At 38.6% G+C, this 26,222-nt stretch overlaps 1 protein-coding gene and 1 pseudogene across 6 annotated transcripts in view; one reads left to right on the top strand and one right to left on the bottom strand.

Moving 5' to 3' along the window:
- The window catches only part of LOC134228178 (sialin), a 91,381-nt gene extending 65,619 nt beyond the window's left edge, over positions 1-25,762 (bottom strand). The window contains exons 1-2 of one of the 6 annotated variants that reach the window (XM_062709990.1): positions 25,435-25,762; positions 23,755-24,052 (exon numbers count right to left, since the gene is read on the bottom strand). The gene's annotated coding sequence lies outside the window, so the exon portion shown is untranslated. Of the gene's footprint in view, positions 1-23,754; positions 24,114-24,359; positions 24,539-25,434 lie in introns of those variants that run through there. The other 5 variants (XM_062709995.1, XM_062709992.1, XM_062709996.1 and 2 more) reach the window with 5 other exon arrangements.
- LOC134206334 (ATP synthase subunit a-like) lies at positions 3,503-4,282 on the top strand (annotated as a pseudogene).
- Positions 25,763-26,222: the final 460 nt, after the last annotated feature.

Genomic DNA, 26,222 nt, shown 5'->3' with positions numbered 1-26,222 from the left:
TTTGCAATCTACTACAAATGACACGAAGGCTTCGCCCTTTGGCCGAGAGACCTGTGTCATCTGCAAACAAAGATTTTTGACACCCTGGTGGTAAATCAGGTAAGTCAGAAGTAAAAATGTTATACAATATGGGCCCCAGTATGCTGCCTTGGGGAACACCAGCTCTTACAGGTAATCTATCAGATTTAGAATTCTGATAGTTTACCTGCAGTGAGTGATCTGATAAATAATTTTGGATCAGTTTAATAATGTACAGAGGAAAATTAAAATTCATCAATTTTACAATCAAACCTTCATGCCAAACACTGTCCAATGCTTAAGCAATTTCTCTATATCAAGAAGAGCATCTCCAGTCGAATATCCTTCAGATTTGTTGAGCCGAATTAAGTTCGTAACTCTTAATAACTGATGAGTGGCTGAATGCCCATGGCGGAAACCAAATTGCTCATCATCAAAAATAGAATTGTCATTAATATGAACCATCATTCTACTTAAAATAATCTTTTCAAACAGTTTGCTTAGTGAAGAAAGCAAACTGATTGGGCGATAACTAGAAGCCTCAGCTGGATTTTTGTCCGGCTTCAAAATTGGAACAACTTTGGCGTTTTTCCATTTATCTGGGAAGTATGCCAATTGAAAACATTTGATAAATAAATTAACCAAAAAGGATAAAGAGCTCTCAGGAAGTTTTTTGATAAGTATGTAGAAAATACCATCATCACCAGGGGCTATCATATTTTAAAATTTTCTAGTAATAGATCTCACTTTATCCAAATTAGTTCCCAACGAAGGGTCAAAAACATTCTCTTGATTGAGAATGTCTTCGAAGCTCCGTGTAACCTGATCCTCAATTGGACTAGTGATACCTAGACTAAAATTATGGGCACCCCCGAACTTTTTTTTCAACTATTCGGCATTTGGCTAAATTGCGTTAGGCCAAATGGCCCGACACCCAATTGACTTAAACTTAGAAAAGTTTAAGTTTCTTCTTCAGCAGTTTAAACGTTGATTGGTCACTTACTTAACTTACCTCTGGATCCTGTACACCCCGAGTTGTGCAAAGGGTCGACTTGAGAAATCTCCATTCTGGGCGATGTCCAATTAGCTTCCTGCAGTGCTATTGATCCGGATTTGACTTCTCGCAATACCTCAGGTATTTTTTTAGCCAAATTCATATGTTCATATATCCAAAATAATCGTCATCTCGTAAAATTTGGCCTCAGATTTACGATTTAGATATGTTTATTTCGCTCGAGACTTTTACTAGTTTAAATAAGATACTGTGGACTCAGGGTTGTTAATCGATAAATTATCATCGTTAATTTAACGCCAACTTCGATAACGATAACGCTTTTACGATAATGCTTCGTTGACGATAAAGTGAGCGTTGAATTAACGTTATCGTTATCGAGTATTCGTTGATTTATCGATAATTATCGAGTTAACTGTAACATTACTATAGTTCAAAGTGCAAATATTCACAAGTTGGATATGCAACATCTATTTTAAAACTATTGTATCGTCTTACAATATTCAGGAAAGCCTTTAGATCCTGGAATTAAATTGCGATTCAAGGAGGTCGCCGAATTGACCAAAACATTATTTCGTTCAATCATTAAAGTTCTTTCTTTGTCGCAGTTGTTCATAGTAGAGAATCTGAGAGCATTTTTAATACTACTCATACTTATGTTAAATCTAGCATGATTAACAAAACTTCTGTTTTGAAGATCCAGAGCACCCAGTTATATGAATATTTTATGACTCACAGTTAAGACTCAACTCCTTAGTCTAACCAAATCATATGGAATAGGTGACGAGGTTAGTCCACAAATCTGTTGAGAGAATGTTTACTCCGTACTGGTGCTGCCTGGAATGCAGCACAACAGATCGCTGCATCAAATAAATTTCTAGTACTTGGATCCCAATATATTTCCGAGGGCTTCCATTTCCAGGTGAATATTCTTGCTTATACGATAAGGATTAGCGCAGGAAAGTCATCATGCTCTCTCATTAAAAGCTTACTTATATTTCAGTGTCACTGTCTCTCAGAGAATTAAGTCCGCCTGGGTAGTGCAAATTTCAGCGATTTTCTTATTGAAACATCTATGCTGCATAGTGAAAAAAACACTAAACCACCAACAGAGCACCTAACTTCTCATCGTTTCGTAGAGTAGCAGGCATTAAGCAATAATTTTAGAGTGCCCCACTTCAATCAAAATTAACTCTCATCAACCAGCTTCAAACAATTTGTTCGATTCTCAGCTTCTGTCAAAATTTTACATAAACTTTATTCGTCTAATCTAGTAACCCCATTATCGCAAAATTATCGAGTTAACTTACGTTAAATTATCGAACTCCGACAATAATTCAGTTGATTCATCGTTATCGTAGCAACCGATAACGTTGATCACAATCAACTTTATCGGCGATAACGATAAATTAACGATTAACAACCCTGCTGTGGACATCCATCATTGTTTTTGTGAGTTTTTACTGTTAGGGGTCAAAACCAAAAGTAAGCAAACCGGAATAATTTTGGTTGGGACTGCAATATATGGAGATGTATAACGATAAATGCACTTAATCGAAACCGAGGTTTGAGCCATATACCATATTTAATTAAAATTCAGAGAAATTATTCGATTTGGTAGACCACGTGCCCCATCATGTCCCAGATCTTAACTCCTCCAGTGACCATTTATCGTGTTCGAAAACTCTGGCCAGAACTTATGGAGCAAATGCTGTTGCATACAGGCTTATTGTTACGCGGTTGTAAAAGTTGAGACATTTTATAATGCACTAGAAACGCATCACCATCGCTAGGTGGACCAATCACGGTTTTTAAGGCTAAGAAATATATGCGTTGCGTTGCGTTGTAACGGAGTATTTCGTAGATTGCATACTGATAGCTGTCATGTATATTCTTTATCTTTCTTACCCCAACTGCTTATGGATTACTATTTGGGAATTAACAGCAACCCAATTGGAGGTAAAAAATGATAAAGCAAGAAAGCTACCATTGCTGGCCACGCCCATCTTCTCCGTTACTAGGGAAGGGAAGGAAATGATGATATGACATCTACTTAAAGAGAGGCCAGCGACTCACCGACGCCCTCATAGATGTCAAGGAGTTGGATGGTTGGAAGGGAATATAGTTTAGGAGTATCATCATAAGCAAATGATATGATCACGGCGTGTTCAATAGAACAATATTATCACAAAAAAATGAGCATCGCTAAAATTTCAACTACGTGAAAATATAGCTTCTTATCTTTCATTTCCTGGGTATTTAAAAAAATCTACCGAGGGGTCCCGAACAACTTTTTTTTTCCTTTCCAAATGGAACTTGCATTCTAATCTATATATATATATATATATATATATATATATGTATATATATATATATAGATATATATAGATATATATAGATATATATATTTAAATATATATATATAGATATATATATAAGTATGTCAAACTAATAATATTAAATTGTTTAATATTTTTAAATTCCTCAAATAGCTCCTATTAATTGATTAATTCTATTCATTATTTTTTCAATTACACTAATAATTTTTAATATTAAAAATTATTTTTGTTTTTCTTATAACTTAAATAAATTATCACAAACTTTAAATATTAAAACTAATAAAATAAATTGAAAATGATAACAAATCTATTTTCTGTTTTTGACCCTTCAACTACTATTTTTAACTTATCATTAAATTGATTAAGAACTTTTTTAGGTTTATTAATTATTCCAGTTTCTTATTGAATTATACCTAACCGATTCCAAATAATTTGAAATAACATTCTATTAACTCTTCATAAAGAGTTCAAAACCCTTTTAAGATCAAATGGACATAATGGAAGTACTTTAATATTAATTTCTTTATTTTCATTAATTCTCTTTAATAATTTTTTAGGATTATTTCCTTATATTTTTACTAGTACTAGTCACTTAACTCTTACATTAACCTTAGCTTTACCCTTATGATTAAGTTTTATAATTTATGGATGAATTAATAATACACAACATATATTTGCTCATTTAGTTCCTCAAGGAACCCCTCCTATTTTAATACCTTTTATAGTATGTATTGAAACAATTAGAAATGTAATTCGACCAGGTACTTTAGCTGTCCGATTAACAGCAAATATAATTGCAGGTCATTTATTAATAACTTTATTGGGAAACACTGGCCCTATATCTTCATCATATATTATTTTATCATTAATTTTAATAACTCAAATTGCTCTATTAGTTTTAGAATCAGTATATATATATATATATATATATATATATATATATATATATATATATATATATATATATATATATATATATATATATATATATATATATATATATAGATTACAATGCAAGTTCCATTTGGAAAAGACAAAAAAGTTGTTTGGGAACCCTCGGTAGATTTTTTTAAAATACCCAGGAAATGAAAGATAAGAAGCTATATTTTCACGTAGTTGAAATTTTAGCGATGCTCATTTTTTTGGGATAATATTGTTCTATTGAACACGCCGTGATCATATCATTTGCTTATGATGATACTCCTAAACTATATTCCCTTCCAACCATCCAACTCCTTGACATCTATGAGGGCGTCGGTGAGTCGCTGGCCTCTCTTTAAGTAGATGTCATATCATCATTTCCTTCCCTTCCCTAGTAACGGAGAAGATGGGCGTGGCCAGCAATGGTAGCTTTCATGCTTTATCATTTTGGACCTCCAATTGGGTTGCTATTAATTCCCAAATAGTAATCCATAAGCAGTTGGGGTAAGAAAGATAAAGAATATACATGACAGCTATCAGTATGCAATCTACGAAATACTCCGTTACAACGCAACGCAACGCATATATTTCTTAGCCTTAAAAACCGTGATTGGTCCACCTAGCGATGGTGATGCGTTTCTAGTGCATTATAAAATGTCTCAACTTTTACAACCGCGTAACAATAAGCCTGTATGCAACAGCATTTGCTCCATAAGTTCTGGCTAGAGTTTTCTGAATTTTAATTAAATATGGTATATGGCTCAAACCTCGGTTTCGATTGAGTGCCCCAGGTAACCATAAGCTTTAAAATAAGCCATACGTGCGACTATAAGGCTACCACAGAGCTAACAAACTTCATACTGGCTCCATAATAGCCCTATATAGCCGAAAAGGCGAAATAAAGTGCTAATGGTTACCTGGGGCATTTATCGTTATACATCTCCATATATTGCAGTCCCAACCAAAATTATTCCGGTTTGCTTACTTTTGGTTTTGACCCCTAACAGTAAAAACTCACAAAAACAATGATGGATGTCCACAGTATCTTATTTAAACTAGTAAAAGTCTCGAGCGAAATGGACATATCTAAATCGTAAATCTGAGGCCAAATTTTACGAGATGACGATTATTTTGGATATATGAACATATGAATTTGGCTAAAAAAATGCCTGAGATATTGCGAGAAGTCAAATCCGGATCAATAGCACTGCAGGAAGCTAATTGGACATCGCCCAGAATGGAGATTTATCAAGTCGACCCTTTGCACAACTCGGGGTGTACAGGATCCAGAGGTAAGTTAAGTAAGTGACCAATCAACGTTTAAACTGCTGAAGAAGAAACTTAAACTTTTCTAAGTTTAAGTCAATTGTGTGTCGGGCCATTTGGCCTAACGCAATTTAGCCAAATGCCGAATAGTTGAAAAAAAAAGTTCGGGGGTGCCCATAATTTTAGTCTAGGTATCACTAGTCCAATTGAGGATCAGGTTACACGGAGCTTCGAAGACATTCTCAATCAAGAGAATGTTTTTGACCCTTCGTTGGGAACTAATTTGGATGAAGTGAGATCTATTACTAGAAAATTTAAAAATATGAAAGCCCCTGGTGATGATGGTATTCTCTAAATACTTATCAAAAAACTTCCTGAGAGCTCTTTATCCTTTTTGGTTAATTTATTTATCAAATGTTTTCAATTGGCATACTTCCCAGATAAATGGAAAAACGCCAAAGTTGTTCCAATTTTGAAGCCGGACAAAAAAACCAGCTGAGGGCATCTAGCAGGGTGGCCACCGAACCGGGAAAAACGGGAAAAGCGGGAAAAAGACGGGAAATTGAAGTCACCGGGAAATTAAGCGGGAAAACCGGGAATTCAGGACATGTACCGGGAAAAACAAATTTTCGTCAAGTTACATTCAAAACTCTTCAGATTTATTATTTAATGTTTATTACTCAGTCGCATTCTAACTGAATTATTTGATTTCAGTATATGGTATATGTGAGGTACAAAAAATAAGTAGACCTTTTTCCTAATCCAGTTTGTATTGCCACTAGCTCATTTTGATATCAATTTCGAATGGCATCTTCTATATACATAAAAATGAATTTCTGTCTGTCTGAATCTTATAGACTCGGAAACTACTGAACCGAACGGCGTGAACATTTTATATGCAGAGGTTTTTGGGGCCGGGGAAGGTTCTTAAGATGGTTCGAGACCCCTCCCTGCTTAGGAAATGGGGCCCCCATACAAATGAAGCAAAAATTTCTGCATAACTCGAGAACTAATCAGAGAATAAATCAAATTTAGGCGAAACGAAGTTTGTCGGGTCTGCAAGTATATCATAAATATTCAGTTCAATCAAAGTCAATTGCTTATTTTCCGGGTTTTAGACCCGACTTTTTTTTAACCTTTTAACCAACTAAGCTACGAAGGACCTCCTGTTTGGCCATTATAGAAATGGACACTACAGAACCGATCGGCGTGAAAATTTGAATACAGGGATTTTTGGGGCCAGGGAAGGTTCTTATAATGGGTTCGAGACACCTACTCGCTCTAAGAGGGCTCTATATTTATATATATATATATATATATATATATATATATATATATATATATATATATATATATATATATATATATATATATATATATATATATATATATATATATATATAAATAAAAATATATATAGATATATATATATATATATATATATCTATATATATATCTAATCTATATATAAATATATATATATATATATATCTATATATATATCTAATCTATATATATCTATATATATCTAATATATATATCTATATATATAAATATATATATATATATATATATCTATATATATCTATATATATAATCTATTTATATCTATATATATCTATATATATCTATATATATATTTATATATATAAATATATAAATAATATATAAATATATATATATATATATATATATATATATTTATATATATATATATAGGGTCGAAGTAGTTTACCTTTACTCCCATGTTAAAAAAGTACCCAACGGAAAATTTATTGACCCAAATTTAAGTTTAATTCACTCAATTTCGACCTCAGGTAATAAAACTCAAAGTTGGCTTCCCGTATTGAACTGGCGTCGTTGGATTGTTTGGCTCTTTTGTTTTTGACAACAAAAGAAAAAGTGGATGAAAGAGAAGAGAAAAAATAACTCAAAAGTAAGTTTAAAAATACTCAATTTTGGGTACTTTTTTTCTTCCGTGTAGTGAAAGTTTTGGCGATGCTCATTTTTTTGTCATAAAGGTCCCCCATACACACGCCGTGGATAAGATTGAATACACGTTGGGAATGACCATGCTAAGAAATTTATGTCACTCCATTGATGATTTTGCTGGGATGGGGCGAAGCTATTAAACTTGCCCTGGCTAATAAGCCTAGGTTTAAGCGCCATTGATCGCTCTCTGAAACGAGAAAGAAAGTTAAATATTTAAATCCTTTCCCCCTTTTTGTTTCTAATTGAAATTGTTAGGGAAATATTGATATCTGTATATGTTTTTGTAATGAGCGAGATTCAAACATGTAACTAGACACGTAGTGTATCATGAACGTCACATCACCGCGAACATGCGTACTAATGTACAAACTGAGTGAAAGAAAGTAATATTCAAGGCTGACATTTACCGGATTGAGCGCATAATAGATTGGGCTTAGCGAGATAATTGTACAACTTTATTTTAAACAACATGTAAAGACTACAACTTTCTGAAAACAAAAATGCCCTAAATGTAACACACAATCTTTTATCGTTTAGTTTTTTGCAAAAAATAAACCAAGACACTTGTTCCCGCAATTCCGTATTAAAATTTTGAAAAGCCACTCCATAAGAGTTATAGAACATCGAGTAAGTGAGAATACACAGAAATCTGAAACTTTTCAGTAATTGTTCAGACCGGCCTTCCTCTCCCACACAAAATAAACCCATTTGCAGCAATGAGGGTGTTGAATTATTTTTTAGTAAACACGTTATCTACTTAAACGTAGCGAACCTTGGCTTGACAGAAAAAAAAAAAAGCCGAAACCATTCAATCACTGAGTAACTAAAGTAGAAACAAATATAATATATTAACAATATAGCTCACTTCATAAATCTCCATATATTAGGCAACGGACAGCATAATCACACCATCTTGCGTCACAAAGGGTAACTAACGTCTGAAAACGATATCCAAGGGGTGCCATAATTGCAAAAATTACACTTAATTTACAATGTTTAACTATTTGAATTAAATATTTTTTAAATTTTATTTTCCAACTAAGGTATCAAAATGGGGTCCAAGGATAATTTCTAGCATATTATTTCGACATGTTATACTGCATATTGCATTCTACTTTCAAACACCCCTCGGAAGGTCTCTTTATTACATTGCTTTCCCTTTGTGACACCGCGTCGCTACTGTGTTGTCCGTTGGAATCAGCCAGAGTGAACTATATTGTTAATATAGTATATTTGGTAGAAATTTCGTGTGATTTTTTTTATACTTTAGTTATGGAACATCAAATAAAAGAAAATAACTGGAACTTGCTCACCGATGTCATTCCATTTGTTGTCCATGCCAGCATTCAGCAATACCTTAGAATGCCACATTTCCGACCACCATTAGCAGCTTGGGGAAACCACAATAAGTCGTCATCAGCCTCATCCACAGGGAAATGTTCCTCGAAACAACAATAATCACCGGAGAAAATCAGCTCGCATTTCATGTGCACGGTTCCCTTATACGGTTTCCTCCGGTTTATCGCTTATAATCACTTATCACTCCGTTCGGCGTGTGCAGTTCACTGGATACTTTTTTTTAACACTTTCAAGCCAAATAATGAATAGAATCAGGTTTTTAAGGCTAAGAAATATATGACCTAAAAGTGTAATTGTCTCCAAAAAAAGTTCATTTCTTGTCACTTATACTCAACCGATTTGCTCGCTACATGTTCTGTGCGACGAGGAAGATGACCAAGTGATTTATGGAAAACCCTAAATTCAACTGTAACAACCTCATAAATTATCCACTTTAACGTCAATGTTGAACCTTTTATTGCGTCATCTCAGATGACTCATCTTGAATTCCGCTTTGAAAACCGGGACAATTCGACTGCAGAACTGCAATAAGATTCCTTGAGCGTATTGTATTATTGTGCTTACCGCACAAGATAAAATTTCATCAATAAGAATGATGAATATTAACTTGGAAGACAGTAAAAAAGAAAAATAAGAATTATAGAAAAAGACTAAAATATGAAGTTTGGACTCTGAGCAATTGTGTAAGCCTCGTGCATGAGTACATATTTCTGCTATTCGTTCCCATCATAAGACATCTTTCGATACATATTTAGCGTTGAATCAATGTGATCCAGTCACTAATACGAGTTTCACAGTAGTGCGTCCCAAATCAATTGAGGAAAACGCAAATTGGTAACTGAAAGAAAGCGAAACGAGTGGTGAAGCAAAGTACAGTTCAACCCCGGGGTCAACGATGTTATCGGCGGTATTAATTGCTTTTAATTGATAACCATTGGTCGCTGATTGGTCGACTGACGGCCACTCACACGAGGAAACCTTATGTCCAACGTTCCAGCTGAGGAAGGGGCTCGTTTTGATTTTAATTAAGTGATTAATGAAGCACATGTAGTCAACTTCGTGCAGTACTGACACAACTTTAATATTTTAGAAACGGCGTTTACACATTTTGGGGAAAAAACTTCTACTTTTTTGTGCTAATGTTATTTTCGTGGATACATCTGATGCATACAAATAAATCAGATCAGATCAATAGCTTTTCACGAAAGCGAGAAGTTCATGAACTTTCCTTTCCTGTCTTCAAAAAAATAAACTTTAAAAAACAAAAATTTTGAAAATTAAATTTTTGGGACTAAACTAAAAAACGAAAACTTGTGACTTGTGCCAGTATTGGGTGAAACCGTGTAATTGTACGACACTTCGTCCTGTGCTCAGTCGGTTTGGGTGCACTTGAACCACGCATAAACATGGTGATACCCGTTCTGCCTATAAAAGTATTACTGTCCCACACATATTGGAATTCAAGACACGGGACAATTATGCGTATAAGAGCAGAAATGTCTAGACGTTTATAGAAAATACTGAGTCATGGTATAATGTGTGTGTACGTAAGGCAAACTCGTGGTGATGAAAGTTCAAGATCCGAAATGGAATCATGGAAGATTTTATTATTGGCTTAAAGTGTGACGAAACGTAACTGACGATTACAAGAGAATTGTGGAATTAAATTATACATCTAATAAAATTTCAGTTTCTACATAAATAAAGAAATAAATATGCACACGACATACAATAATCTACAGCATCGACAGATTAGGATCTGTCAGAAATGTAATTTTCTGTTGTAAGGGTAACAGTCATTAATGCTGTCCAATGAGCAGCTCGAAGTAGCTCGAAGTTGTTCCCGTCCTGCTCGTTCTTTTTGTCAACAAATGGGCATGAGCAGGACAGAGAAACTTCGAGCTACTGCAAGCTCTCATTGGACAACACTAATATCAAAGAAGCAAAGTTTGATGAAACGAATGTACAGAACGAGAACTCTATAGCGCGTAGCTCTACTTTAGGTTTCCATCTAGTCTGGAAATAAACTCACTTAAAAGTCGCTAAAACTTTTTAATTTCTCAGTTGTTATAATGGCTAATGATACGATACGTCGATAAGATTACTCAAAATAAAAGCTGCACTTTTTTTTTCAAAATAAATTGTTTTAAAAAAGATGAACCGTTGGTATGTCATGCATCATTTTCGAAGTTGTTTACACTTTTCATTGTTCCCCGATATAAGTTACTTCTCTTTAAACGCTCTTTTTTTCGAGGGATGAAGGCAAATCTGTAAACAGACACCCAGGCTTCGGAATTCTCACTCATATGAATAAAAACCTGCGATTAATCCATTTGGCGGAGTATGATTTTTCATGGTCCCCCTGTGAGGAAGTATTCTCACACAACATTTTTATCCGGATAGAATGGCGGGTGATAAATTCGTGAGCGCCGGATCGCCGGATAATTTAATTTTAATCCACAAATTTTCCTTCTCGTCGCCTCAAATAAATTTTACAAGCATATTTGCAAAAATTTAGGACCGCAACGGGATTCGAACCCAAAACAAATTTAAAATGTTCAGAGCGCCCACTAAAACCACGCCACCAAATGAATTGATTGAAAGCGAAAGGAAAAACTCCTGTATTAAACCTTTTGCTTATCGTGGCGCATCGTTAGATTCAATCAGCTTGGAGTGGCAAAGCAAGCGGCATTTGATTTTCGCGAAACATGGGAAGAAGGATAACAATTTTTCGCACCATCGCTTGTGCCGGAGTTTATCGCACTGTAATTTATCCGGATAAAATGCATGGTGGAGTGATCAGTTGTAGCGTGAGTGAGTGAGAAATCCGAACCCTGAGACACCTGAAGTTATCACTCAGGGAGTAGGGTTGACGGAACGCCGGACCCACTAAACCCACCCAAGCAACGCAAGGTTACTTGAGTTACCCTTTCTACTAATACCCTGGTTCCCCCAGGAACTGCCTTCCAGCATTACTTCTGGGGGATAGGCAGTACTTAATGTACTCGCTCATTCACGCTCACATGCGCACTCATCCCGTATGAAGCTTAATGGGGGATCTCTCTAACATACCCTCTGACACACCCTGAATAACCCCTAATCCCAAGGCGTTAAGCGACCCGTGCCTTTAACGGAGCCTGTGGGGTACCTGGGCACCCTCCACAGTAATTGTCCCTTACCGCGTCATGCTGGGCTCTGGCGTGGTGGACCTCTTTTCCCGAGCAACTCGTGGAACCAAAATAGAAAACCAAGTCAATTCTTCAATTAGTGGTAGTAGTGTAGGCGACAACCCCTTCGCAAGAGGTGGGTTGTTCAGGTCTCCGCCTAGGATGCCAGAAGCAATAGTTGGCAGCTCGGTGCGCAGTGCCAGCGTGGGTCACTTAGCCATCTCCCAGGCTACGCCGGTAGAGGTTATAGACGGCCCATGGCTTGTGAAGGCGATGAACCGCAAACGCGATGGGCTTTCGGCCTTCGAGGTGGCGACGGAACAGCTGGACGCCATCATCGACTTTGCGTCATCGAAGCATAATATCAGTAAGGACCTCAAGAGGAGCTTGCTGAAACTTCGAAAGTCGATGTTGGACGCCAAGCTGGAGAGGGCGGTCTGGACGGCCAAGTGTAAACCCGTGAAATCCGTGGAGTCGAGGTCTACCAGACTGAGGCCCAAGGATTCGCGGACTCGGGCAAGGTCGAATCGACCGAGGGCGTGCCAGCGAAGACGGTGGTGCCGAAGTCTACCCAGACTGAGGCTCAAGTATTCGAGGGCACGTCGAGGGTCACTGCTCCAACGGAGCAGACACAAAAACGGGAGAGACAGTCTCCAGGGGATGAGCTCCCTGGGGGCCGCTCCAAAACGCGGAGGGCCAGGTACCTCCCAAACCGGGGGAGGAAGGACCTGGAAAGATGGTGGTAAGAGATTACGGCAGGCTGAGAACTCTCAGCCGCCCCAGACCAGGGAAATAGAGGGGGATGACGCCTCCTGGACCCTGGTCAAGAACAAGAGGAAACCGAAGACGTCAATGTTCATGTTGTTCTTCGCGCGGCCACTTGTTCGATAAAAGGATCGAGTTGGACCACAGGGCATGACCAACGGTATGACCCATGAAACCGACTCCGAACACTTGGACCACCTCTTATTTGCGCCTGAACTAGCCATCCTTGAGTCCACGCGCCACCTTCTGTGTAGCTCCGAGACGATTTGGACGATAGCCGATAAAACGGCGTTCCAGCCAACTTCATCTTTACACATCCTAGGAACTAGGTTGTCCGGGGTAGTGTCCAGACCACGCATTTCGCGAAAACGTGGGCACACGAACAGCACGTGTTCAGCCGTTTCCTCTAAACCTGCGCACACCAAACACTCGGGCGAGGCCGAGCAAGCCAGTTGCGTTACCTGCACTGTGAATTTGCAGCACGCTTAAACGCCGGGCACTTCGAATCCCCCATGGGGTGCTAGCTGTTCACAGCTTTGCTGGAACAAATCAAACAATTGGGAGGATTCGTGCAGCATTGTGCCTTATGTCCCTCCAATCCTCAGCGTCGACAGAGCTTGCTTCTGTCAGGGCCTTTGCAGTCCCATTGCTTGTCCCCGGTTCCAGGCACTTGAAGCAAACTTCGGGTTGCTCGTATATGCCCACAGGGCACACCGACCATCCCACCTTGACGCTCCCTAATTTGACTACCTTGGAGGCCGAACCAATGCTACCTGCGTCCCTTCCGGACCTTTCCGTAGCCGAACGGCTGCGGTGGGCGTCTCCACTTCCACTGTCGCCGCAGTGCCGTGACGAGCTCTTCGACTTCGGTGATCTCGTCCAGGTCTTTAACCCTTAGATTCACCTCCGTCGTGAGTGCCCTCACCTTGACCGTCTCGCCTAGGACTTCCTCCGCCAACTTCTTGTAGGCGGCGCCCTTTTGCGAGACGCCCCGCTTCAGCTCGAGGATCATCTCGCCCATACGGGTACGTCTTATTCGACGTACGTTGGCGCCGAGTTCACCGAGCTTGACGTCACTCCTCATCGCCTTCAAGACGTCCAAGTACTTAGCCTCGTCCGTTTTGATGACTAGGGCATCGCCCCTGGAGCGATTGGCGCCTACCCTAGACTTCTTGCTGCCCTCATTCGCCTGGGCCTTCTTTTCGGCCCTTGACGTCTTCGGTTTCCTCTTGTTCTTGACCAGGGTCCAGGAGGCGTCATCCCCCTCTATTTCCCTGGTCTGGTGCGGCTGAGAGCTCTCAGCCTGCCGTAACCCCTTACCACCGTCTTTCCTGGGTGGACGGACCTTCCCTAGCAGCACACATGTTCCTCATTGGTTACTGTAACTTATATGTGACCGAATTCAGTCACAATCAAGTTGCTGCAACCGTTTTTGTCTTACTTGTGCTGCTCGGGTTTCCAGGTCCTTCCTCCCCCGGTTTTGGAGGTACCTGGCCGGGGTTCAGCTTCCCAGCCCCACTACCCTTGTTCGGGGTAGTAACCCTCCGCGTTTTGGAGCGGCCCCAGGGAGCTCATCCCCTGGAGACTGTCTCTCCCGTTTTTGTGTCTGCTCCGTTGGAGCAGTCACCCCCGACGTACCCGCAAATACTTGAGCCTCAGTCTGGGTAGACTTTGGCACCACCGTCTTCGCTGGCACGCCCTCGGTCGATTCGACCTTGCCCTAGTCCGCGAATCCTTGGGCCTCAGTCTGGGTAGACCTCGACTCCACGGATTTGACGGGTTTACACTTGGCCGTCCCGACCGCCCTCTCCAGCTTGGCGTCCAGCATCGACTTTCGAAGTTTCAGCATGCTCCTCTTGAGTTCCTTACTGATATTATGCTTCGATGACGCAAAATCGATTATGGCGTCCAGCTGTTCCGTCGCCACCTCGAAGGCCGTCTATAACCTCTACCGGCGTAGCCTGGGAGATGGTTAAGTGACCCACGCTGGCGCTGCGCACCGAGCTACCGACTATTGCTTCTGGCCTCCTAGGCGGAGACCTGGACCCACCTCTTGCGAAGCGGTTGTCGCCTACACTACTACCACTAATTGAAGAATTGACTTGGTTTTCAATTTTGGTCCCACGAGTTGCTCCGGAAAAGAGGTCCACCACGCCAGAGCCCAGCATGACGCGGTAAGGGACAATTACTGTGGAGGGTGCCCAGGTACCCCACAGGCTCCATTAAAGGCCTAGCTTATTTTTTCACCCCCCTGGCCATGCATCCCCTAGGCACGGGTCGCTTAACGCCTTGGGATTAGGGGTTAGGGACGATGGTCCCGGTCTAACTCGCAGTGGCCATGGGGAGGGGTCGTCAAGCCCTTGGACTAATTCCCTGCTGGCCCATGTATGTATGTATGTGTGTGAGTGTGTATGTGTGTATGTGTACAAAATTTTGTAGACACACTTTTTGGGACTTATCATTGGCCGAATTACTAGCAACAAGTTTCATTCGCCCTTGGGGCCCTCCTTAGCCGTGCGGTAAGACGGGCGGCTACTAAGCAATACCATGCTGAGGGTGGCTGGGTTCGATTCCCGGTGCCGGTCTAGGCAATTTTCGGATTGGAAATTGTCTCGACTTCCCTGGGCATAGAAGTATAATCGTGTTAGCCTCATGATATACGAATGCAAAAATGGTAACTTGGCTTAGAAACCTCGCAGTTAATAACTGTGGAAGTGCTTAATGAACACTAAGCTGCGAGGCGGCTCTGTCCCAGTGTGGGGATGTAATGCCAATAAGAAGAAGAAGAAGAAGTTTCATTCGACGGAGAATCGTGTTCCATTGTTTGCTATTGAAAATTGGCCAGATTGGACTATGGGATCAGAAGTTATGGCCGAAATACTATGCTCAAACACGCTAAAAAGCACTCACTCATGTTTTTAGGTTTTTTTTTTGCACGAGAAAGGCACCAACACCGCTAGGTGGATTAATCAGGGGTTTTTTTTTAATTCCTCCTCTACGTGTTTGTTTGAAAATATCTTGTGAAAATCCCTCGGAAATAACTTTATAAAATACTTTGCAGATTTCTTCAGATATTCTTCTGATTTTTTTTTTAGGAATTTCTTTGGAAACTTGTTTAGGAATTCTATCGGAAATTTCTTTGAATTTAATTTTAGCTGTTTTGTTAAGAAAATTATTTTGAGCTTTTTAGTGGAATGTCTTTACTTGTCATAAGACAAGTTTGTACAATCCCATTGAATTCCACCACTTAATTGTATCTTGACAGATACGTATTTCGACCTCAACAGTAAGGCCGTCTTCAGTGTCTGTTCATTACTGTTGAGGTCGAAATACGTATCTGTCAAGATACAATTAAGTGGTGGAATTCAATGGGATTGTACAAACTCGTCTTATGACAAGTACGATAAATAATTTAATCGTAACCTAAAGAGGCTATTAAGCTAATTGAATCATATTTTGGCAGAATAATTTCAATGGTTACAGCGCTACTAGCGTTCTATTACTGAATTACTGTAAAAACCTTCGGAAAATGCTTCGAATATTTTTTTGAAATTCTTTGGGATTTTTTAGGAATTCATTCAGAAGTATCTTAAAAAAAACTTTAGAAAAACTTTAGAGGAATCCTTCAGGTTCCCTTTCGGGAATTTCTTAAAGAAACCATACGAAAAATCTTCCGGAAACTCGTTTTGAAATTCTTCCGAGAATTCTTTTCGATTTTTATCTTGGAAATTCCTCCAGAAATAATTTAGAAAATTGCTAATCATTCTTATGGACACTCTATTATAATCTTCGAATAATTCCTTGGAAAACTGATCCCGAAGTTTCTTCGGAAGTTCCTTCAGGATTTGCTTTGAAAAATCCTAATTAATTTAGTATTTTTTAATATATTCCTAAGGAATTTCCGAGGGAATACTCAAAAGAATTTACAAAGCAATACCTAATTGATTTCCCGAATAAATTCCTAGATTTAACCAACAATAGCTTCGGGAATTCTTCAGGAATTCTTTAGAAGATGACAGAACTTTTTTTGCGGAACAACGATCCATTATCGTTCACTACATTTTCAATAGATTTGATTCGTAATTTATTCAAATATTTTTAAGGATTTTTCATCTTTTGAGAGAATTTCACTCATGATCACCGGGTATTGAAATTTCCCAGATTATGTCAGGAATTTCCTGATGATTCCAGGTATTTTCCAGGTGGGGAGAAATTCCCTGATAATTCCAGGTAGTAGACACTCTGTAGTAATAATTCCACAAGTCTCGCTTAACTTTTCAAAAGGACCTAAGTAACATTTTTGTCATGAATTAAATTGAATAGCGCAATCAACATAACAACATGAAAGCTATTGATTACTGTATTCAAATTAATTCATGAAAAAAATGTTACTTAGGTCCTTTTGAAAAGTTAAGCGAGAAGTAATGTCAAAAATGCATCACAGTAAAAAAAAACTGCAGTCATGTTGATTTAGCAGTCTACAGCAGTTTTAGTTAGCAGTTTTTAATTTTACCTTCGATTTGGTAGATTTGGCGCTTCTTTTAGTGTATGACAAAATGAATATCTCTAAATACCACTTATAAACCAATAATATACAAAATATCAAACAAAAACCCAAATTAATCCACCTAGCGGTGACGATGCCTTTCTCGATTAAATCAATATATACTGATTAAATCGTTTTTTTCCAATTCCTATCTACCAAAAATGTTGGCAATTTTGTTTTTTTGTAAAATAATCATAATACATTATGTTATAAACAAGTTTGACGATCGTGAAATTTTCTTTCATCCATTTTTGACAGAGAAATTATTTCCAGTATTGTTATTTGTAACACATATTGATAAAATTTTTATGACTAGCTGGTCGGGTTGGTATATAACATCATGGGTCTCCAAGACTTCTATAAAAGGTTCGATTTTGGAGTGAAATGTACACGAACATTTTGAAAATTAAGCCAATTATTCTCAAGGCCGACTAAAATATGACGTCAAATACATTTAAGATCATTTAACCAACGACACCCCACCCCCTTCGCCAAGGCCCCGATGCCATTTTTGAACGATTCCTAAATATAAATAGAAGACTAACAAAACCGCATACATAATATAATATGGAAATAAGGAGATGTATAAAACGAAAACTATATTCAAATTTGCCCTTGAAATCACCCAAACTTCACCATAACTCCACACCACCCAAACCAAACAGCATGTTGAAGCATCAATGAAACCCCTTTTTTCCCCTTCCAATGTATGATACAAAACAAACGCAAACACCACCACGAGCGTACGAAACCAGCAGTTAATCGTGTCGTTATCGAATGCAATTTCTGTTGTTAACGATGAAACTTACAACTGTGTTGGTGCGAATGCTCCGATAAAGTATAAGGGAAGATCCATTAATTACGTAACGCAAAAATTGGGCATTTTTAACCCCCCTCCCCCTTTTGTCACACTTTTTGTATGAAACATCTGAAAATTTTGTATGGACCGTCACACTTCGCTCAACCCCCCTCCCCCCTCTGTGCGTTACGTAATTTGTGGATGTTCCCTAATGGCAATAAACATCATCGCGTCGGCTCTAAACTTAAAAGCACGTACGTTGTTCGTCGATTAGTTTTCGTGTTCAACACTTTCCACATTACAAGCTTTGAAAAGCTTTGCTCGTTGCGATGGAAATGGAAAACTGCCTAAACCATTTTCCTTGTCAGCTGCGAACGCATTAATCAATCTTTATGAAATTAAATAGCATGAAATTAGAAGAGTGGCTCTGCGAAATGCAACTTGTTGCGATGAAATCAGTTAAGTCTAAGTACATGAAAATCGTGTGAGTTTTTGAGGTTGAAAAAGTGACCATACAGACACACATACATACACACACAGACATCATCTCGATTAATCAAACTGAGTCGAATGGTATAAGAAACTTTACTATCAGATGTTCCTGTAAAAAGTTCGTTTTCAGAGTGAATTGATAGCCTTTCGGTACAACTTTGTTGTACGAGAAAGGCAAAAAAGGAACCGAACGAGGGGCGTAGATACTGTAAGAACCCCAAACCTCTCGAGGATGGATCAAAGGTACAGTTGATTACGAAGCTATTTTTCGATAGCTGCATGGTTGGGTGTGGGGGATAGGGATGAAGGTTTGAAGATTTTTCTTATGGTTGGTTGGGGGTGTGATAGATAGGATGAGGGGTTGAACATTTTTCTTAGGATATACATGGTGGGGTGTGAGACATAAGTGAAGGAGGATTATTGTTAGAATATGAGGGGAGGGGGGGTTTTTGTTTTGTTTTTCGATTCTTGGGATTCTTCGATTTATAAGTTGATCGTTTTTATTGAGGTGATCATTCCTCATTGATCTCAGCCCCACGGGTTCCTCTGAAAAGCGATGGTAAATAGTAGAATATATACAAAATAAATTAATTTCTGTTTTATCGATGCATATATATTAGGGTGACGAGCTCGGTGGTCTAGTGGCTACCGCTTCTGCCTTATAAGCAGGAGGTCGTGGGTTCAATTCCAGGCTCGTCCCTTTCCTACTTTGTATTTCTATCTTAGTTCTTTCTGTGTTTCACGTCATACCAAAACGATTCCTACTGTTATAACCTTCCACACAATCCCAAAAACCTCCCGTGGCACATATGAGAGGTCGTAGAGTTCTCTGCATCTTTCTTAAGTAGGTATTCAACTAATCATTATTTTCCTTCCTCAGCATTCGCAAGGACGTGGCCATAACTGATCTCGATTATTGGAGAATACATCGCTTCCATCTAAGAGATAGTGATTAGTCCCAAATCAATACCTGTGGTAACGGATAAAAGTGATGCTACTCTCATACAATAGTCTTGGCTTGTACCACCTACGAATTTTTGCGAACTGCTAAATGCTAATGCTAATGCTAATGCTAATCGATGCATATATATTAGGGTGGTTCAAAAATCGATTTTGCTCCACAGTGCTCATCTGATTCTTTATCATGTCCTCTGAAAATTTGAGCTCATTTGGATTAAAACTGATTTAGCACAAGCGATTTCAAGTTTGCATGCAAATTAGTATGGGGAAATTTATTTTTTCATTATACTGTTGATGACGCTTCCCCATTAAGCTCAGGTTAAAAGAAAACCTACATAGCTAAAAAGAATACTCAACATCATTCACTCAGTGAAAACCGCATCTTAATTGATCGTTCCAATAATTAGTAATCGAATTTAATCTATACCATGGTTTTCTGGAGCTAATTGCATAACTCCTCAACAGGCAACATTGCTGCTTGTGGCGCGAAAGATAGCACACACAAATTCAGGCTACTATGTTGCACTGCCCAGGCTTCGGAATTCTCACTCATATGAATAAAAATCTGCGATCAGGCTTCGGAATTCTCACTCATATGAATAAAAACCTGCGATCAGGCTTCGGAATTCTCACTCATATGAATAAAAATCTGCGATTAATCCATTAAGCGGAGTATGATTTTTCATAGTCCCCCTGTGAGGAAGTATTCTTATCAGGGTTCGGATTTCTCACGATAAGCAGAAGGTTCAATACAACAGTTTTTCCCATCGCTTTCAATCAATTAATGTGGTGGTGTGGTTTTAGTGGGCGCTCTGAACATTTTAAAATTGTTTTGGGTTCGAATCCCGTTGCGGTCCTAAATTTTTGTAAATATGCTTGTAAAATTTATCTGGTGAGGTGATGATAAGGAAAATTTGTGGATTAAAATTAAATTATCCGGCGATCCGGCGCTCACGAATTTATCACCCTCCATTCTCTCCGGATAAAAATGTTGTGTAAGAATACTTCCTCACAGGGGACTATGAAAATCATACTCCGCTTAATGGATTAATCGCAGATTTTTATTCATATGAGTGAGAATTCCAAGCCTGATTCTTACACAACATTTTTATCCGGATAGAATGGAGGGTGATAAATTCGTGAGCGCCGGATCGCCGGATAATTTAATTTTAATCCACAAATTTTCCTTATCGTCACCTCACCAGATAAATTTTACAAGCATATTTACAAAAATTTAGGACCGCAACGGGATTCGAACCCAAAACAATTTTAAAATGTTCAGAGCGCCCACTAAAACCACGCCACCACATTAATTGATTGAAAGCGATGGGAAAAACTGTTGTATTGAACCTTCTGCTTATCGTGGCGCATTGTCAGATTCAATCAGCTTGGAGAGGCAAAGCAAGCGGCATTTGATTTTCGCGAAACATGGGAAGAAGGATAACAATTTTTCGCATCACCGCTTGTGCCGGAGTTTATCGCACTGTAATTTATCCGGATAAAATGCATGGTGGAGTGATCAGTTGTCGCGTGAGTGAGTGAGAAATCTGAACCCTGATGGAGGGTGATAAATTCGTGAGCGCCGGATCGCCGGATAATTTAATTTTAATCCACAAATTTTCCTTATCGTCACCTCACCAGATAAATTTTACAAGCATATTTACAAAAATTTAGGACCGCAACGGGATTCGAACCCAAAACAATTTTAAAATGTTCAGAACGACCACTAAAACCACACTGCCACATGAATTGATTGAAAGCGAGGGGAAAACCTGCTGTATTGAACCTTCTGCTTATCGTGGCGCATCATCAGATTCAAACAGCTTGAGAGGCAAAAGTAAGCTGCATTTGATTTTCATGAAGCATGGGAAGGAGGATAACAATTTTTCGCACCATCGCTTGTGCCGGAGTTTATCGCACTGTAATTTATCCAGATAAAATGCATGGTGGAGTGATCAGTTGTCGCGTGAGTGAGTGAGAAATCCGAACCCGAATTCGATTCGAATGACTCTGGCGCAACTTCAACAAGAAAGCAAAACAAAACAAGAAAAACAAAAGCAAGAGGTGGAGAAAGAAAGATGATAATTGGCTAGTGAGAAGCGCGATGTTGAGAAGTGAGATGTGAATGGTGAGCAGCAGAAGGAAGAAGGAAGAAAACAGAAGAAAGAAGGAAAAAATAAGATGAAAGAAAAAGGAAATGGAAGAGGGAAGAAGGGAAATGAAAGAAGGAAGAGGGAAAAGGAAGAATGAAGAAGAAATAAAGTAGAAGGAAGACCGTAGAAGGTAGGAGGAAGAAGGAAGAAAAAGAAGGAGGAAGGAAAACTGCAGAAAAAAGAAGGAAAAAGGAAGAAAAAAGGTATACTATATATAATAGCCCTGTCCGGTGACTAGCCAACCAGACGCAGCACGCGGGGAAATTCTTACAAAAAAATAAAATACACGGAGAAAAAAATGTCAATCGAAATAGTTGTTTCAATCTTGCAAGATTCTTCTGCGTGCTGACCTTAATCGAAATTCCCTGACTTTCTCTGACATTCCTGGTCCAAATTGAAATTCCCTGACTTTCTAGGTTTTTGCAGGTAGTCGACACCCTGTTATTTCTGACACCTAATTATAAACGAACCAATTAGGGCAATTCGCCAAATGTTGAACGGCTATTTTTTCGCCTATTGTTGAGCGCACGTGTATTTCTTATGGGTGTTCAACAATAGGCAAGAATTTTAGCCGTTCAACATTTGGCGTTTTCCCCTATGCTAAAAATGCTGGTGTCCCACCATTACCAGAACTCTGGCGCCGCCAGTGCATACCGGTACATCATTTTTGCTATAACTGCTGAACGCAATTGCAGGACTGAGAATTACTCTATATGACGAGTCGATTATCGGTTTTTCTTATCTTTGTGTATTTCGCAATTGTAACTAAATATCCAGATCAGATATCATATGTATAATCGATATTCAGTCACCCACGTAGTCAGCCAACGAAACTATGTTTATTCTCATATACATAAACGCCTTTAATAAGTCACAATTTATTGAGATAGATTTTCTATTTTCACTGCCATTATCATCATGAATGGTACAGAGCTAAATATAGGTAGTCCCAATTAAACTACTATATCGGGTATATGAACAGCAATTCCGGATCATCGCATTGCATTCCTCCCACGCTACTATTGGCATACTTTTCTCCTCCTCCATTCCTAAGAATCCTAAAATGCTTTTTTTTTTCATTCCTGCAAAGCTTCTTGATATTCATAGTGTGTACAGCGGGTGGAATAAAAGAATTCCAATGCCTAGTAGGCGATTATGTTTGGCTTTGGCTTGAGGTTAGCATCCTTTTACGTCTTGAGGCTAGTCTCAATGACGTCTGTCTTGTGTGGCGTCAACTGGATGTTATAAGCTACGCAAGATTTTTAACTTCGAACAAAGTTCAAACGATGTTATGATCCCCCAACTTGGGACATTTTTTGTTCTGCTTTAAAATATTCACGCCATTCAAAAAAAGGCGAAACATGAACCGTTTTTCGTGTATGCGAGTATGTGCGCTAGGACAGTCCATGAACCATGTAGACCACACTATTTCAATTGGCGATATCTTTCATTTGAAAGAATAGTCGAAATCGACAACTTTCGAATCATTCAAGACGTGACATCACAATTTAATCAGAAGTTCTAATGAAGTTTTCATGGAAGGTGAGTAAAACCATACTTATCAATTGATTACGAATTTAGGTATCACAATATAGACTTGTTCTAGCAGCGTATGCGGCTTCTAACACTATTTCTGCTTCCGCATGCATCACTCAATGAATATTGAATCCATGGATAAGTAACACATATGGTTATAACTGCCTTGAAAACGCTCCCAGCAAGTTATATGAAGCATTTGCTTTATTTCTTTGACTAATTACCTCTACAGTCACCCCACAATAATGGGTCACGCACGCATATGAGTCGTTTTCATTTTTACGAACATGCAGAATGAAGTGACTAATAATTAGTTTTAATCATTGTTGTTACAAAGTGATCAATATATGTGGTATCAGTGTATATACCGTAGCGCATTCTTTAAAAAACATACCATAGAAGCTATTATAATAATTACAAAACACTTACCGCACTAGGCCCTATTGCAGCAGCAGCTGATTGCGCTGTGGTGTTGAGATGACTTACTAATGCACGTAATGTCAGCCCTCTTCTCCCCTAGCTAGCCAACACTTTTCTCCACTCTTCTTGAGTCACTGCGACTGCCAACCGCGGCCACCGCTTGGGAACACACTGAACTAGGTGGCCTTGGGATGTAATCGATTTTTAAACTATCTCCCAATAGCATTTTTCATTCGAAAGAAACTCTTCATGAACGATTCACGATTTATTTAGTTGAAGCATTCAGACTCAGGGAATTGAATAATCTCTATCAGTGCCATGAAAATTTATTGATTACATGCAAGCTATTAACACTTTTTCGCACACAATATAAGGGAAATGACGGCTTTAGCAGATTTTGTTCTATTATTTGCAGATGACTTTTGGTCAACCCAACGTTCTAAAATGCGGCCCCAATATGAATTCATATACAAAAAATTGTAAGGCTACATTTAAGCACAATATTTAATTAAAATTATTTTCCAAAGTCGCCATTTCACCTGTTTAGTTACATTACTAATTATTGAACACATATTAAACCGGCTACAAAATAAACTTCCATAAATTCGTCTCACAATGATTAACTAATTACAACTATGCGCACTGGACACCATTATCAGTTAGCATCTGTTCCACAGAAGCTCTGCTGGCACTTTCCGGTTTTCTTTTCTTCATGGGTGATGACGAATCCACCGAAATCGTAACCACAATGATTCAAACACGAACACATCCCAGTCGGTACTGGGAGACTGATTGGCCACAACAAATATGCAGGAATCTATTGGCTCGAATCGAACGCTAACCAACACTCACAAAGAACAACCGGAAGCATATACGGATTGCAATGCAGTTTCAAGCATGACATACATCGTGTTGGTGAACAAGGGTACAACAAGACCTTGCCGGCTGGTAACACGGTGGCGTGGGAGTTTCTGACGGCCAGCAGTTCTCAACTTGAAATTAGTGTTCTATTCTTCTACTGGATGCATGATTAATAAAACCATGTTATGAAAGAATCCCAGGGCGGGGTGTGTGAAGCAAAAGTAAAACTATTAGAATTTAGATGCTGTTCTTCATTTGGGTGCTAATGAGGTTTTTTTTATCATGTTAATTATATTTATTGCTCGTATGCACATGTCTCTAGTATCGACTAGAGGCCTGAATAATTTATAATATTTAGGCCTCTAGTATTGACTGAGAGGAATCTCTAGATAGGCGTAACGATCTACAAGACTATTCAGTTAATTATATTACAGTAATGTCCCGATTTTATCACCTCCTGGTGAATTTTGCGGTGATTAAATGTGACAAATCGGAAGAAAAATATTTTAAATTTATTTCACAAATATGTGACAAATCTAAAGAAAAATATTTTAATTTTTTTCACAAATATGAATCACTTTATGCCTTGGAAAGGAAAAATGCGGGAATCATTGTTGTTTGCACTATTAATCACGAAATTCACAAAAAGAACGACTAAAATTTTCAAATTTTTTTGAGGTGACAAAATCGGGTCGAAAACGTGATAAAATCGGGGGCAGACAAAATCGGATCGACACTGTAATATGTTTTGATCGTTTCGACATAAGTATTAATAATGTTTAGAGAATTACATTACAGAATTACATTCAATATTCAATAAAAATTAACCTTTTTTAAAGACACAAAAACGACACTAAGAAGTCTTCTTTGTGGAGAACAGCTGCGATCTGCGATTTACAAGAATGGTTCTGCGCAGCCAAACAAAAACACCGACAATGCACTGGAGATACGTTATACGTATATGAAAAGCCAGCTGAGTGGGTAAGAATTTCCCAGAAAATTTCCTGCTCTGATCACTTTTCCGGTGACGATTTTACCAACACTATTCAAAAACTAGCAAAATTGAATCACATACAGTAAATCCCGACAATTTGTACGCTAACGACTGGTGCGCCCGGCGGCACCTCAAAAAGGGGAAGTGTTTGTTGACATTTTTCCGAATGGATTCCAGTTTTTCCTGATGCTACCGACACACTCACGCAAGATATATACGTTACGCTCATGTTACGCTCGCACACCGACAAATCAAAGTGTCAATGCAGGGCATTCGGACATCGCGGTCGAATATTACTGAGATCGCTCTGCAAAGCTGCGAAGTTTGCTATAACATACCCGGTAAAAATCGTTTACTCATTAATGGGTACTTTTTGTCTGCTATCTCTTTCTCTCTGCTGAAAAATTTACTCATTTTGGGAGAATAAGTGGATTTACTCATTTAAATGAGTAGATCCACTTATTCTCTCAAAATGGGTAAATTTTTCAGCAGAGCGAAAGAGATAGCAAAGAAAAAGTACCCATTAATGAGTAAAAGTGTTTTTACGTGTATGAAATCGAATCCGTGGCCGGTCACGGACAATCTCAGAAACTCATTAATGGGTAAAATTTCACTCTTTTTG

Source organism: Armigeres subalbatus, chromosome 1, assembly GCF_024139115.2.
Source record: "Armigeres subalbatus isolate Guangzhou_Male chromosome 1, GZ_Asu_2, whole genome shotgun sequence".
Lineage (NCBI taxonomy): Eukaryota > Metazoa > Arthropoda > Insecta > Diptera > Culicidae > Armigeres > Armigeres subalbatus.
This window is presented reverse-complemented; position numbering and strand designations above follow the sequence as displayed.